General features: G+C 46.9%; 3 long non-coding RNA genes across 4 annotated transcripts; all 3 read right to left on the minus strand.

The window, feature by feature from the left end:
• Window positions 1-7,794: 7,794 nt before the first annotated feature.
• LOC114446038 (uncharacterized) lies at window positions 7,795-9,326 on the minus strand. 2 transcript variants are annotated; one of them, XR_003671725.1, is made up of 8 exons: window positions 9,303-9,326; window positions 8,698-8,741; window positions 8,572-8,618; window positions 8,451-8,486; window positions 8,323-8,365; window positions 8,125-8,249; window positions 7,988-8,035; window positions 7,795-7,911 (listed from the first exon to the last, which is right to left on the minus strand). It is a non-coding gene; the product is annotated as an uncharacterized LOC114446038 (long non-coding RNA). The 2 variants fall into 2 exon arrangements; XR_003671726.1 differs by having other exon boundaries at window positions 8,567-8,618; window positions 9,303-9,322.
• Window positions 9,327-10,556: 1,230 nt separating this feature from the next.
• LOC114446040 (uncharacterized) lies at window positions 10,557-12,374 on the minus strand. Its single transcript, XR_003671728.1, has 3 exons — window positions 12,253-12,374; window positions 12,105-12,164; window positions 10,557-11,893 (listed from the first exon to the last, which is right to left on the minus strand). It is a non-coding gene; the product is annotated as an uncharacterized LOC114446040 (long non-coding RNA).
• Window positions 12,375-12,385: 11 nt separating this feature from the next.
• On the minus strand, window positions 12,386-15,201 carry LOC114446039 (uncharacterized). Its single transcript, XR_003671727.1, has 4 exons — window positions 15,147-15,201; window positions 14,132-14,167; window positions 12,611-12,865; window positions 12,386-12,540 (listed from the first exon to the last, which is right to left on the minus strand). It is a non-coding gene; the product is annotated as an uncharacterized LOC114446039 (long non-coding RNA).
• Between the last annotated feature and the right edge of the window lie 976 nt (window positions 15,202-16,177).

Below are 16,177 nucleotides of genomic sequence, written 5' to 3' on the forward strand. Positions count from 1 at the left end.
TTAAGTTTAGTGATCCAAGATGGCGGCGCAGACACGTGCGGCGGCTTCTCTCTCTCCCGATTCTTCATTGTTTTCGTGTTCTATGTTACACGTGCCGCAGACTTATAGCAAGTCATCGCCGTGTTTGTATGTCAGGAGGCGCACATACAGCCGTGAGCTACTTTTTAACATCAGCAGAACTGTAAATGTTGAGTTAGACCCTGCAATCGCTGAAGAGCTACGGGACTGTGGACTACTCCGCCTGCCGGCACCTCTACCGGCCCCTGCAACACCATCTCGCCCGCAGTGGAAGCGCCACAGGCGGTGTGAAAGGAAGCAGAAGAGGGGCAAGCGCGGAGGGATACGGACCAGGCTAGCGGCTAACCCACATAAGCCGGCCATCCCTAGCATCGTACTGGCCAACGTACGCTCTTTGGACAACAAAATGGACTATATCCGGCTACTTCGCGCCACACAGAGGACTATAAGGGAGTGTTGTGTGTTTGTGTTTACGGAAACATGGCTGAACGACAGCATCCCGGACTCCGCCATTCAGCTCGACCGCCTAGCGTGTTTCAGAGCGGACAGAGCCTTGGTTGAAGGAGGTAAGACCCGCGGCGGCGGGCTCTGTGTTTACATCAATGACTCTTGGTGTCGGGACGCTGCTGTGGTCTCAAAACACTGCTCGCCACTTGCGGAGCTTATTATTATTAAGTGCCGGCCGTTTTACCTGCCACGGGAGTTTACAGCTATACTGCTTGTAGCTGCGTACATCCCGCCGAGCTCCAGCAACAACAACAGGAGCGACGCACTGAATGAGCTCTACCTGCAGGTCAGTGAGCAGCAGACAGCCCACCCGGATGCTTTTCTCATCCTGGCGGGTGATTTCAACCATGCAGACCCCAAGACTGTGTTTCCAAAACTTCACAAACACATAGACTTTCCAACTCGTGGCAACAACACACTGGACAATGTTTACACCACCCAGAGAGGCGCGTACAAAGCCTCCCCCCTCCCCACCTCGGAGCTTCTGATCACATCACTGTTAGGCTAATGCCAGCATACAGACCACTGGTAAAAGTTGCCAAACCGGTCGAAAGAGTGAGAGTGTGGCCGGAGGGAGCACAGGAGCTTTACCGGACTGTTTCAGCACAACAGACGTGATGTGTTTTAAGCAGGCTGCAACCCACAAAACTGCACTGACCTCCAGGAGTACTCAGAGACTTCACTGCGTACATCACCAAATGCATTGATGATGTAACTGAAACCAGGACTGCAGCATTCGAGCCAGTCAGAAACCATGGCTGACAGGGGAGGTCTAAAGTGTGCTGAGGGCCAGGAACGCTGGCCTTCAGAAGAGGCGACGACACCAGCCTAAAGTTAGCAGAGCCGACCTGTCCCTGGCTCAGGGAAGGCGAAGAGACAGTACTCCAGAAGGGTTGTCCACCACTTCAGCGACAGCAGGACACCCGGAGCCTGTGGCGGGGGATACAGACCATCACAGACTACAAGCCCCCACCACAGACCTGTGACAGCGACACCTCTCTGCTGAACCAGTCTGAATGACTTCTTCGGACGCTTTGAAGCACTCAACAGCACTCCTGCACAAAAGATCACATCCTCTCCCACTGACCAGGTATTTTCCCTGTCCCGAGCCAGCGTGAAGACATCTCTCAGCCAGATCAACGCACGCAAAGCTCCCGGTCCTGACAACATACCTGGCCGTGTGCTCAGAGACTGTGCTGAGGAGCTCGCTGAGGTGTTTACAGACATCTTCAACATCTCACTGAGCCAGGCTGTTGTCCCCACCTGCTTCAAAGCCACCACGATCATCCCTGTGCCGAAGAAGTCCACCCCCGCCTGCTTCAATGACTACCGTCCAGTAGCACTCACACCCATCATCATGAAGTGCTTTGAACGGTTAGTCATGAAACACATCAAGACGGCCCTCCCTCCCTCTCTGGACCCCTTCCAGTTTGCATATCGGCCCAACCGGTCAACCAGTGATGCTGTTTCCACAGCACTCCACACAGCCCTCACCCACCTGGAAAATAAAGACTCATACGTTCGAATGCTGTTCATAGACTTCAGCTCAGCATTCAACACCATCATCCCACAGCAGCTCATCAACAAACTGGACCAGCTGGGGCTGAACTCCTTGCTGTGCAACTGGCTGCTGGACTTCCTCACCGGGAGACCTCAGACAGTGCGGGTCGGCAGAAACACATCCAGCACCATCATAATGAACACCGGGGCTCCCCAAGGATGTGTGCTGAGCCCCCTCCTCTTCACTCTGCTGACCCATGACTGCACGCCAACACACAACACCAACATCTTTGTGAAGTTTGCGGACGACAACTGTGGTGGGTCTCATCTCCGGTGGAGATGAAACATACTACAGGAATGAGGTGCACCTTCTGGCCGGGTGGTGCAGAGACCACAGCCTCTCCCTGAATGTGGAGAAGACAAAGGAGATGGTTGTGGACTACAGGAGAGCACACAGTCAGCACACCCCTCTGACCATCGACGGTGCTGCTGTGGAGCAGGTGAGCAGCACCAAGTTCCTGGGTGTGCACATCACTGAGGACCTCTCCTGGACTAACAACACTGCATCCCTGACCAAGAAGGCACAGCAGCGCCTCTACTTCCTCCGCAAGCTCAAAAGAGCCAGAGCCCCTCCCTCCATCCTGTGCACCTTCTACAGAGGGGCTGTTGAGAGCATCCTGTCCAGCTGCATCACTGTGTGGTACGGAGCCTGCACCGCCACCTGCAGGAAGACGCTTCATCGCATAGTGAGAGCAGCTGAGAGGATCACCGGCATCCCTCTCCCCTCCCTCCAAGACCTCTACGACAGCCGTCTCACCCGAAAGGCCCTCCGCATCACAGGAGACCCCACCCACCCTTCACACCGCTTCTTCAGTCTGCTGCCATCAGGAAAGAGACTGCGCAGCCTCCGGGCCAGGACCAGCAGACTGAGGACAGCTTCATCCACCAGGCTGTCAGGAAGCTGAACTCTCTCCCTGCTGTGCCCCACTTTCTCCCCCTTCCCTGACACCACCCCCCACCCCCTACCACCATCCCTCACCCCTACCACCACCCAAGATAGGAACTCTTTGTACCAGCCACTTTACCAAAGGAACTCTGTGCACCAGTCACTTTTACCCTGTCATGTCACACCAGTCTCATATAAGCTGCTATAACTTAAACTATTCCTGGACTGTTACATTATGCCAACTGCACTGACTTGCACCATTGCATCTTTTGCACTCTCATACCAGTCTCAATAAGCTGTTATAAGTTAAACCATTCCTGTTTATATTATGCCAACTGCACTGACTTGCACTATACATCTTTTGCACTCTTGCTGCATTGTGCCTTCATTATGTGCCTTGTATTTTGTGTGTGCCTCATTGTAGGTACATTTTTTTACACTTTATATTTATCTTTAGTTTTTAGTTACATGTTATATGTTGCGGAGTGAAGAGTAACGCAATTTCGATTCTCTGTATGTTCAGCACATATAGCAGAGTTGACAATAAAGCTGACTTGACTTGACTTGACTTGAGATTAAAGCAAGAGATTGAAGATTAAAGCAAAGCATCTGCAGAATTTCCTTCAAGAGAGCCAGATTGTGACCTTCATGTTGATGTCCACTGAGTTGATGTGTTCTGTGAACCGTTCCGATTCATGGATCTTTAACCCAGGTATCAACAGGAACTCTTCTCTCCACTTCTTCTATGTACAGATTAGCCACAAATGGAGACAGGTGATCCCATTGTACTGGAAGCAAGTGCCTGTTCGGGCAGAGGTCCGGCAGGTCGCAACATGAGGTTGGTTCTTTCCTTCAGTGTGCCATCTCTTTGGCTTCTGAGGTAGGGATGCAGGTCACTGTGTGATTCTTTATTTTGCATCCTTGTTAGTTACAGGTGTCAAATGAAACCCGTGGTGTTTTCCCCTGAAGTCCGAGCTGACGATACTGCAAGCCCAATATGACACAGCCAGACTCACCGGGCATACATTTACACATTCCAATGGCAGCTTCGACAGAAACCCACAAATCTGAAATATGAGCAGGTTCTGTACTGGCCCAGCTTGATGCAGCTGTTCGCCACGTCTGTCCAGATAAGAAGGACCTCTGTGAGCACCTGCTGGGGTAACCCCACTGGAAAAGGGAGGGGGCTATACCCCGGATGAAGGAGTAGCATCGCCTCCTGAGAGAACTCCTGGAACATGTTGAGGCAAATGCCAATGACCTGCTACTTGAGCAACAATGTGAGGTGGCTGAGTAAAGGAAATGCACTGGTCCCGAGTCAGAGAGCAACACAGCTTTCGCTTTATCTGCACGATGAGCACAAGACCAAAATGGCTGCCTTTTTGACGGACGTTACGTCACATCACGTCATAATGAGCTTCATTTAAAGCTGCAGTCGGTGTTCGCTCTTTCAAGAGGAGGCTGGACCTCCTAAAGTCTTCAGGGAGAATGTGAGCACATCACAAAACTACAAGCTGATTGGAAACTTCACCAAAAAGTTCAACACTTTCTGCCACTGGCAGCAGCTCCTCCTCCTAATCCAGAATCCTTTCCTCATCGGACAAGTCCACGAATTTTCACAAGAGCTGACTCATGCAGGACACCTACAGCTTCGATCATTCATCTGCAAGGAAATGCTGCATTAAGAGAGCATTTTGAGGCAACTGACCCTGCTTCTGGCCGTAGTCTGTTCCCTGGTTCCACCAGTACACCAAAGTAGCCCCAATACTACTCAAACTCAAGTTAACTTTAGGATCTTTGGATTGCAACTTTTTTGGTCAGGCTCTTTTTGGCACAATGTTCATCTTCAGTCTAACGCAATTTAAACATCAGGTCAAATCGGCCTGTAATTGCTACATGCCTCTGTGCAGACGAGCATACAAAAAACAAACAACATTCATACAATTATCAATGCTACTTTCATGCACAAAACTTGCAGTGTCCAACTTATCTGACATACTTCTACCACATGACGGCATTCCTGCGAGGCTACAGTGGCTATCTGAGTACATACAAACTAGCCTACAACACCCTTACACAACTAATTAATCTGGCAAAGTAAAGCACAACAACATGTCTTGCACAAGATACAAATCTGAAAACTTTCCTTTCACATCACCCAAAAACACTCCATCTTCTACACTGCAGAGCACGCTAGCATGCCGGTTCGGCCTACAGTGCTCGACGACCAAGAGTGTGAGGGTTTCTTCACATTAAAAGGGACTTTCTATCTGGGGGTGAGGCTCTGGGTTTCTTTAAAACAACTTTTCACGCACAACATGCTACACAAATAACATTTTACATGATTACATCGATGCCACTAATGCCATTACCTCAATAAAACCAATAATAATGTCAACAACCTTTACCAGAACCCCTCCTGCTGACGGGAAGACAGGACAACTCTAGCCGTCTCACAGGTCCAGACTGCGGTTCTGCATCGACATCTGACGACACACGGGCCTGTGGACACAGTGAAACAAAATCAGCTTCGCCGTCGTACCTCTTTGGAATAACATCTGTCAAAGGATTCATCAAGTGTTTGGCTTTCCATGGCAGGCAATACATCATGTATTTAACTGATGAACACACAATGCATTTCAAACATTTAGCATTTTGGAGACGTCAGCGTGGCTGGACCGCACCCACTGGCATGACTGTTACGACGAGCAATGGCACAGATTTTTTTTCAAATGCAGATTGTATGTAATGACTGTAACTTCATGGCATGATTCACACACTCAAAACGTGCGTTCAACCTCTAATGACACATCTTGCTTGTACGTTTTAAAGCCACCTTATCACAACAATGTCACTCACTCAACTGTAAACAAACACGCAACATTGTGTGGGACAATTTATCGACTACAATACCAAGGCTTTGACATTAAGGGGAAACCAGGGCACTGTTTGGCAGGACACAACCGCCCACTCCAGATCCTCCAGTCCCTGTGTAAAACACACAAAAATATAACACCTGCAATTGTGTAAACTTCAAATCTGTCTTTATCAAAACACATTCCAATGTTCCCAACTCACAAATATGAGCAAACCACAAAAACTTCCATCAACAACTTTTATTCAGTCATTTCACAACATGGCATTGACAAAAATAAACAAAAGGTCGCAGGCCGGAACGCAGCGATGCCGGGGAGTGACGTCACCGGACCATCTGGAAGACAAGAGACAAACATGTCAGTGAATCGCCAACTCAAACGCACACTGCATTTCAAAATACACTTCGCTTGCAAGCTCCACTTACCGTTCCTCGTCAACGGCGCGCCCCGATTGTCGAACGTGTCGTGCTCATTTCTGCAAAGGCAAATTCTGGACACGGCTGTATTGACTGAAATGGATCCATTACAAAAAGCATGTTTGGGTTTGTGGTGACGCAAGTCTGGCCAAAACTGTCCAGGTCAAGACCACCCCTCCGGTACAGAAGACCATTATTAAACAAGGTTAACATGACAATGACAAACAGGATTAAAGGGTTAGGGTTAGGGGTTAGGACACTTCCAGTACACGCTGTGGAAATGTGGAATACATATTTATTGACAAAAAAAACAAGCAGGTCAACTTTTGTCCCCCAGCTCAGATTCTGGCCTTTGCTCCACCCCCCACCACCACAGTGTTAGGTGGAGTTGGGGTGGCAGTGGGTACCTGACAGATAAGCAACAGAAACGGAGAGAAAAAGCACAGGTTTCTGGAATGACGTGACCATGCGATGCAATGCCACCACAAAACGCAAGGGGTGGGACCAGAAAAGGATCTTTGTCCTTTTCAAGCACTGACCCCACCTCTCACCTGTCCAGGTGAAAGGCAGCACAAAACCTTTGTTGACAACCCAGCAGCAATTTGCCACACCATGACACACATTATTCATTATTCATTCATTTCCCACATTTCCCCCATCATTGGTATAAAGGGACCATTCTGAAAGTGCTGAAATTCCAAAAAAACCAGCACCCCAGCACATTTGAATATCATGTTGGTCACAGAACCCATACTTGCATTTCCACAATTCCCTTGTGCAAGTACTTGATTAAAACATTGCAGTGACATTGTTGGTTTGAAATGCCACTGATTGATTTCCCAGTTGTCCACAGCTTTGATCCGGGTTTGAATGTGTTTGCTGATAGCATTGCTCATTTGTTGTTGCAACTGTGCGTTTTTCCATCCTTGCTCTTTACTTTAGCAGTCATGTGCTGCTCTGTTCCAACACCGAGTATGTTTGTATTTCATTTGTTCACAATGTCTCCTTGCTGTAACCGTTTCCATGCATATGTTACATTGAGAAATCCTTGGTGCCTGTTGTGCGACACATTTGGCGTTCCTTGCTCCTTTTTTGGTTGTTGTGTGTGCTCTTAGTCCCGGTCAAGTCACCCAAACCACACCTCAACCCCCACAAAACTAATCGACTAATCCACAAGCTCAACTCCAACTAACAACATGCCGGCATTCTAGGATCTAAGCTACAACATCCACAACCTTGACCCTACATTGCACAACACAATACCACCCAGACCCTCAGTCAGTCAAACAGTCAGGGCACGTTGGTGCACGCCGAATCCATCCGGAGCCAAAGTCTTGGTGAGATTTCCAACTCGGAGAGTCATTTGAAATCCTGTCCATTGGGGTTCCGGAGACAGGGCAAAGCGCTCTACTTGAGTGTTTGGCCAAACCTAAAACAAGTCTTCTGACATTTCAAAACAATTTCTGCATTTAAAAAAAAACACCAGAAAAACACAAGTTAAATACCTACAGTTTCACAAGGTTTTACATTACCTCCACATCTGCAATAGACTGTTGGTGCGGTCTGAGAGAGAACACTAAAGCAATTACTGTACACCACGCTGACAGGCAGAGGCGACGACGCGCAGATGCTTCAAGGTGCTCTTCATCTGCGGAGGAGAGGACAGACCATATTAGGACAGTAACCTTCCTTTGGTTAATTGCCATTGGTGACAATCATCGCACCTGGTTGAACTGCAGAGGCCACCGAGTCCTTCAGCATTTCTTCGAGGCCTACGGGGACAAAGCGGTCACAAAGCAAATACTGTAAGTAAGCTGCTGGGGTAGGATGCGTTACCATGACTTGCAGACTGAATACCTACACATCCAGGCTTCTAAAGTCAAACAGCAGTATTGCACCCATCTTCACACTGATGTACTACGATGAGTTGCAGACACATCACCTCACCGGCAGAAATCCACCCTTCGGTGTGATGAATCAGTGGTCCTGTGAAGAAAAAAAGTGCTAAGGAATAATGTTCACTGAAAGGACGTGTTAAGATGACTAGCAAACACGCTACCTTACTGCAGAAATCCAGCCTTCGAGGCGACAAATCGGTGGTCCTGTGAAGCAAAAAATAAAAACATCACAGCAGCATGGTGAGTGTCTTCACTGGCAGGATGTGTTAACAAGTTGCGGACATATTACCTCACTTGCAGACATCCGGGTGTCCGCTCGGCGGTTCTGCCGAACAACAAAAATCAGACTGGTAAGCAAGCGTCTTCACTGGAAAGATGTGTTAACATGAGTTGCAAATATACTACCGTACTCGCAGGAATTCCACCTCTCAGGTGACGAATCAGTGGTCCTGTGCAGCTAAAAACATAATAAAACACAGTGGTAAGCAAGCATCTTCACTGGAAGGATGTGTTATGATGACTTGCAAACACACTACCTTAATCCCAGAAATCCGGCCTTCCGGGTGACGAATCTCTGCTCCTGCAAAGCAAAAGAGCCACAACAGTATGGTAAGTGTCTTCACTGGCAGGATGTATTCAGTTGCAGACATATTACCTCACTTGCAGACATCCAGGTGTCCACTCGGCGGGTCTGTGGAACAATAAAGTCAGAGTGGTAAGCAAGCATCTTCACAGGCATGCTCACTAGCATGTGTAGAGAACAGTTGCAGACACGTTACCTTCCCTGCAGAAATCCGGCCTTCCAGGTGACGAATCTCTGCTCCTGCAAAGCAAAAGAGCCACAACAGTATGGTAAGTGTCTTCACTGGCAGGATGTATTCAGTTGCAGACATATTACCTCACTTGCAGACATCCAGGTGTCCACTCGGCGGGTCTGTGGAACAATAAAGTCAGAGTGGTAAGCAAGCATCTTCACAGGCATGCTCACTAGCATGTGTAGAGAACAGTTGCAGACACGTTACCTTCCCTGCAGAAATCCGGCCTTCCAGGTGACGAATCTCTGCTCCTGCAAAGCAAAAGAGCCACAACAGTATGGTAAGTGTCTTCACTGGCAGGATGTATTCAGTTGCAGACATATTACCTCACTTGCAGACATCCAGGTGTCCACTCGGCGGGTCTGCGGAACAATAAAGTCAGAGTGGTAAGCAAGCATCTTCACAGGCATGCTCACTAGCATGTGTAGAGAACAGTTGCAGACACATTACCTTCCCTGCAGAAATCTGGCCTTCCAGGTGACATCAGCGGTTCTGTGAAGAACAAAACAGCCATGAACGCACTCATATTTCCTCCAACAACCAAAAAGCCCATGATAAAAAGCACCCATAGTGGCTATGCTACCTAGCTGCCTACATCAAAGTGAAGTGACCCTACGCTTTCGGCTACCGGCTCGTCCTAAGTTTGAATTAGACTTTCTTTACGCGCTCCAAGGCCACACCTTTTTTTAGGAAGCATAGTTTGTTCTAAGAATTTACTTTTGTACGCTACAACTACTTGACATATTTACAGTTAAAGGGAACACTGACACTTCATATTCTATTTCATTTGCTGCCTAGTTTAGACACCGACACTTTAATCTGTCTCACTTCTATTAACTACTCTTGCTGTTGATGAAGATTCTCCAAATTAACCTAAAGGACTATTTTTCTTACGCTCTGTTAAAACACTAATGACGCACGTGCTACTTAACGAACTCGTTTTGCCACCATATAAGGTGATATACGCAACATCTAAACTTCACTTTCAAGACGCCAGGTTTGGGCCATTAATTCTAGCCTCTACACTACCGCTTTGACTAGTTTGCCTGGAATCCTGTCCTATTTATTACACTAAACAACTACTCTGGGCATTTTACACCAAACAACTCCACAAGACCGACAACTAGCCCATCGTCAACAACCCACCTACAACCATCACAACAAACCAAATGCCCAGCACCAACAGCTCCTACAATACTAGCTACCAGCTAACATAACGTCTGCATCCCTAATGTTACTTATAATAACTACTAACTCTCTCCTACCCTACTTAGCCATTAAAGTTATATATATTATAAATTTGATCTACTATTAAATAAGGTCTAGGCCATGTTTTCCTGACGTCCTTTTCTTACTATGCTGCTAGCACGTGGTAACGAAGCGCAGACTTTAAACGCCTACTTAATCACATCATTACACAACATTATTGGATTTTTGGCTAGATAACGACGAATGTTTGTCCTATTTTATATGCTTCCTGTCACAGCGCCTAATGGTTAAATTTAACTCCTACCTCTCCTACATTGTCCTATTTTATATGCTTCCTGTCACAACCGCCTAATGGTTTAATTTAACTCCTACCTCTCCTACATTGTCCTATTTTATATGCTTCCTGTCACAACGCCTAATGGTTTAATTTAACTCCTACCTCTCCTACATTGTCCTATTTTATATGCTTCCTGTCACAACGCCTAATGGTTTAATTTAGTCTCTCCTACACTGTCATTCGTTTGCTTATTCTGCCCTACATTGTCCTATTTCCAAGCTAACGCCTCCCAAAGCTCCTACATCAGTTCAGGAGCACCCGTCCTGCAGACGTATTAAACGCCTGTCTCCCCATCTCCTCAGAAATGGACTTCAAGTTTCCACAACAATTGCTGATTGATTGGAACATTGCTGTGACGCTGCTCGTCATCATGTTGACATGGCACACACTGAGTGTTTGATCCAGAAGGTTTGTCCAGGTTGTGATGCAGTTGCTGAAAGCGTGGATCATTTTTTCTTCTCGTCTTCAACTCTTCAGAGATCCCCACAATGCTTCTTCCTTTAAGGAGTCATGAGCTGTTCCATTCAATGCAAAGTTGATCCATTTCTTTTGATTTTCTGTCCACGTGGATTCATTTGTCACGTGTGCTTTGCTGTCACCATTTTCATTTCAGCATTTCAAAACTGGTCAAGGCTGCTATTCATTCCCCCTTTGGGTGTTGACCATTCACAGTCAACAAAAAAAACCACCAATCAAATCCAATCCATCAAACCAATCCAATCCACCAAAAACCACAGTAACACATGGTAAAACACAACAAACCCACAACACAGAACCACCACAACAACAACAACACTAACCAGATGCCGGCATCCACACACCCCCTAAACAACAACCTCCTACACACCTGTCATCCCTAAACACTAATTTAATCTTACTTAATCCTACCTTAACGCTCCAATACTAATTTTATATTATATATAAATCTATATATTATAGTTATTATAGTTAAGGACCCTGACTCTATTTAAACATCTATTTTATATTTTTATTGAGCCTATTTTAGTCGTCTACTGACATAATAATTTAGGTTAACCTAATTTCTTTGTCGCACCTTTCCACTACGAACACTACTTTTGATTTATTTATCTATGTAGTCTTACTTATCTATGTATCTTAGTTTATGTATCTATGTTAATTTATTTAATTAGACTATGAATAATATAATTTTTATCACTACACTACTGCCTGCGTGAGGGGAGAAAATATGAGGTGAAAAAAACCATGCCATACAGAAATAACAAGAAAACCGATGACCTGACACAGCGGGACATGAAGACGTCTCCTCAGACCACAGGCGGGGCCTGGCTGGTGGATGACCAGGTGCAGGCAGAGGCACTGGAGACGCTGGTGCTGTGATGTGGTCGTCAGCTGAGGAGGACAAGATGGACCATGTTTAACACCAAATATAACACATGATCTGCAATGCAGAGTTAAAACACTGCAGACATGAGGGCAACACGAGTAAAACCAAACGCTGATGGAAGTACTCGCAGTTGAGGACCAGGCCGAGTCCGAGCAGAGTCTTCAGGTTGGTGTGTCCTACCATCAGCAGTGAAGCAGCCAGGAAACATCCACTCACCTTGTTGAGTTCAATCCACTGCAACGTCTCCCAGAAAGCACCAAGGAAGGCCTTCAAGGCCTGAAGAGGGAAAATCAGACGTGATGACACAATTTACAACTAAATTCAACTTTAAAAAAAACACTTCATGACTTCATTGTAAATTCACAAGCAGGCAGCGCCCGTCCTCAGAGCCTGGATCCTCTGCAGTCTGTGCATTGTTCCTGAGCGCCATGTGCTCTGATTATCACTGCTTTCAGCTGTGTGTCTTCAACTGTCTCCTGTTCACCACTACATGGAGACAAGCATTAACTTCACAATGATATTTATGAAGCGTTTGAATGTAACACTTATTGTTGAACACAGACAATAATGCTTCCCTTTTATCTCAGCGACTCTGTAATGAAGTCCAGATGATCTGCAGCCATTCACAGGGTGGAAGCACCTGCTCTGGCTTCTAAAGACAAAACAACATTCATCAACTTGTGTCTTCATCTTCACTGTAAACTCAAACAAGCCAACAGCACCTGCTGCAGCTCCTCGCTGTGCGCCATGTGCCCGCCAGCAGCAGGCCGCTGCCTCTGCTTCCAGGCCTTTCTGTGGAACCAGGCCTTCTCTCTTCTCCTTCGGTCGAACCAGGGCCCTTTCTCTAATCTTTCGGTGGATGTTACACCACCAGTACATCAGACCAAGCAGCTGAACTTCCACACCTGCTTCAGGTTGTCTCCAAAATGGCGCCAATGTGCTGCCAACTTATCACTTCCTGAGAACTTCTTCTTCTTCTGTTTAATGGAGAGTGACAACCAATGTTTGAGGTGCATTACCGCCACCTACTGTCCCTCTCACCGATCCTTTAAACATGAAAACCCAAAAAACCTCCTAAACACTAACTGTGTTTTTATATATTTATTTATTTAGTCAAATGTCCACAGGATGTTGTTTTTGTTTGGCTTCATCAATCACACAATTAATTTACATATAAACAATATATAAATGACCAGTAGAAGCCCACAGTTTCTGGCTAATGACTGAGAACAAGAGCAGACATGAACATTATTTTTGTAGTCTTTAAGTTTGACCTCTTTGCTTTACATTAGCAGATCAGCTAGTGCTGCAAATAGTAGCAGTGTCAGTGTACGACGTAGCTCCATTCACACACAGCAGCTGTTTGTGGACTCGTATTCCAGCTAGCCGGCTAGTCACTAGGTTCTACAGTACAGTCTTATGATTTTTCTGTGGTTGCGTTACAGTGCCACTACAGCAATTTCATAGGAATCAAACCTGGCTCTTAAAGCACTCCCTTAACCACCTGAGCCACTCAGGCATTTGGACCTCCCCTCAGTGAACCTTTCACTCTTTACTTGGAGTGTTTCACTAGAAAAAAGGAACTGGAACTGAACCCAGTCCCACAGAACAACACACCACTCACTTAACCATCTGAGCCATTCTTTCAGATGTATGCACATTTTCTCCACTCACTTTTCACTCTTCACTTTGACTGTTCACAAAATAAAAAATGCAAGAATTAAACCCAGGTCCTTTAGGTCCTTCCTTGGCCCAGCCAACTCTCTGAGCCACTCTCAGACACAAAACTGCCTAAACCTGAGGCCTTCAAAAATTAAAATGCCTACTTAAGCAGTTCTCTCTGACTCTTGGGCGCTTTCTTGGCTTGGCTTCCAGTCTTCTCTTACAATGTTGAACTAAGACACTGGTTTGACAAATGTGCAGAGCTGGTAAACGAAATTTGCAATGCAAAGCAACCCGGACCAGGCCAACTACACTGTCCTGCAAAAAGACAAAATGGCAGAGGAGCCCATCTCTGGGCAGTTTAATTAGGACTGAAGTCAAACAAAGACTTCACATAGACTTGGTCGACATTTCACAAAACAATAATCCACACGAACAAAACACGGTGGCTTTTCATAAAGTTCATGTAGACAGCAGCGTCACCACAACAGCTGCACTGGACACGGAGCATATGTTGATGTGCAAAGATTTGTGCACACACACACACACACATCAACATAGTTCAGATAAATGTGACTTACCCTGTGTATTTCCTGCTTCTTTTCTGGAAGTGACACCTACAACAGAGCAAGGCAAACGTTCTCCACATGACATTGTCCAAATGGTCTAAACTCCCCAAGCCTACTCACTGTTAGTCTTATTAACAGCCTTTTTAAATTCAAAGTGACGTTTCACCTGCACATGAGGCTCCATGCCACAAACAGCAGTCCATGAAAAAGTTGTTTTCAGGGCAGCAAACTGTTGCCGAGCGGTTCAGTGTGTTTCTACAAAGCAGTCGATTCTATAGTATGAACTCTGGAGTGGTATGTATCAGGGCAGGGGTGCAGGGGAGGGAAGAGAGAAAGTGGTGGAGGCTCAAGGGGGATGAATGCTCCGTATTTGACCAAAACCAGAAGCCAGCCAAAAGTTAGAAGCCACTAACAATGGCAGCTCATACCTTGTACAGATCCTTAACATGGAGGCGGGGAAGCTTTCATTGAGTGGGTACATGACAAGATGGTGGCTTTAGGAGTTTACCGAGACACACTTAGCTACACATTTACGCTCTCATGGGAACAAACTATTGTCTATTGTCTGTCACTAGGGGTTTCCAGGCTCTGGTGTCTGGTGTCAGAACCTGCTCACCGGACCAGTAGTTTACTCCCTCGGTGTCGCCACCAGCAGTGGCCGACCATCTCTAGCAGCTTAGCAGTGCTCAGCTACAGGGCACGACGTCAGGGCAGAGAGGGAACGTCATGGATCATGTGACCGACCAACGTAGATCTAAGTTATTATTATATCGGTCCATTTACTATTATTTTGGGCCACACACACTGACTGTGACTACAAAGTAACTTCTCATTAGTCTGACCCTGCAGGCCGTGCTCGGCCTCCATGTCTGATCTTCTGAAAAAGGCACTGTAGCATCCCATATGCTCCTAGAGCATTAACCGCTGCAATCAACCAAATTCCCTACACTGGACCTGCAACGCCGACAGTAAACTGGAAAAAGGACGCATGACAAAAATTGTCTTAAGACAGCAAAATACACCTTACCACAACCGATTGGACGGCCCCTCCAATTTGGCAGGTGGTGAATGCAGGAGAAGAGAAGAGGCTGCAGTGCAGGATCAATCAACACAGCGCCACCCTGATGGAAACCTGCAACCATAGTGGAACAATCACACAACAAGCATTAGGCCCTGTGGCCGTCACACTCTCCCTCCTGGAGCTCCAGCACAGTACCAGGGGCACGAAAAAAAAATAAAATAAAAAAATTATTAAATCCCAGTGCGCTACAGGTACCCCAGAAAAACCCTCCGGGCGCAACAGCTCGGCAGCCAGCTTACCGTCCCTCACCAAAGACAACTTCTGCCTCTCTAAATGCAGCTGCGTCCTTGACGGACAGCCGCACTCTAATTCACCCTCCGCCCTGGATGCTGGACAGCCCCGGCAGTGTGAGCAGCCTTCAGAAGGCCAAGATGCTGGACAGCTCCGACACTGTGACTGGGCTGGAAGACATGGGCGCGCGAGCGCCCGTCTTACCGCCGGTGTAAAAAAACCAAGCGAAGCTGATGAATTCAGTGCTTGCCGTAGTCCCGGGAGTGTTAACAAAGAACTCCAACCGCTGGACATCGGCGTAAACAGGGCGTTCAAAGTTAAGTTGCGAGCGGCGTGGGAGCGATGGATGGCAGACAGCGAGCACAGCTTTACTGGGAGGGAGCGCCGCGCGCGATACGCCAGCATATGTGAATGGATTGTGGATGATGCGTGGACTCATGTTTCTGCAGTGACTGTTGTCCGAGCTTTTGTGAAAGCCGGCATAATTTCTGAACAACAATAATAATGATTGCCGATCAGCCAGCCGGCCACGTGTGTGGCTGTGACTCTGACAGCGATGAGAGGGAAGCTGGCAGGTTTGAACTCGCGCAGTTGTTTCCTGTTTATTTTTGTAATAAATATTCTGTAGAAATATTCTGTTTGCCAGACGCGAGAATGCGCTGTGCGCTCTGTGGTTTTCTCTGGGCGCTCTGGACAATCCTCCGCTGGGAGTGGATTTCTTTGCGCACCGGCCGTGGCCCCGGATG

This window comes from Parambassis ranga, chromosome 14 (genome assembly GCF_900634625.1).
Source record: "Parambassis ranga chromosome 14, fParRan2.1, whole genome shotgun sequence".
Taxonomy (NCBI): Eukaryota; Metazoa; Chordata; class Actinopteri; family Ambassidae; genus Parambassis; species Parambassis ranga.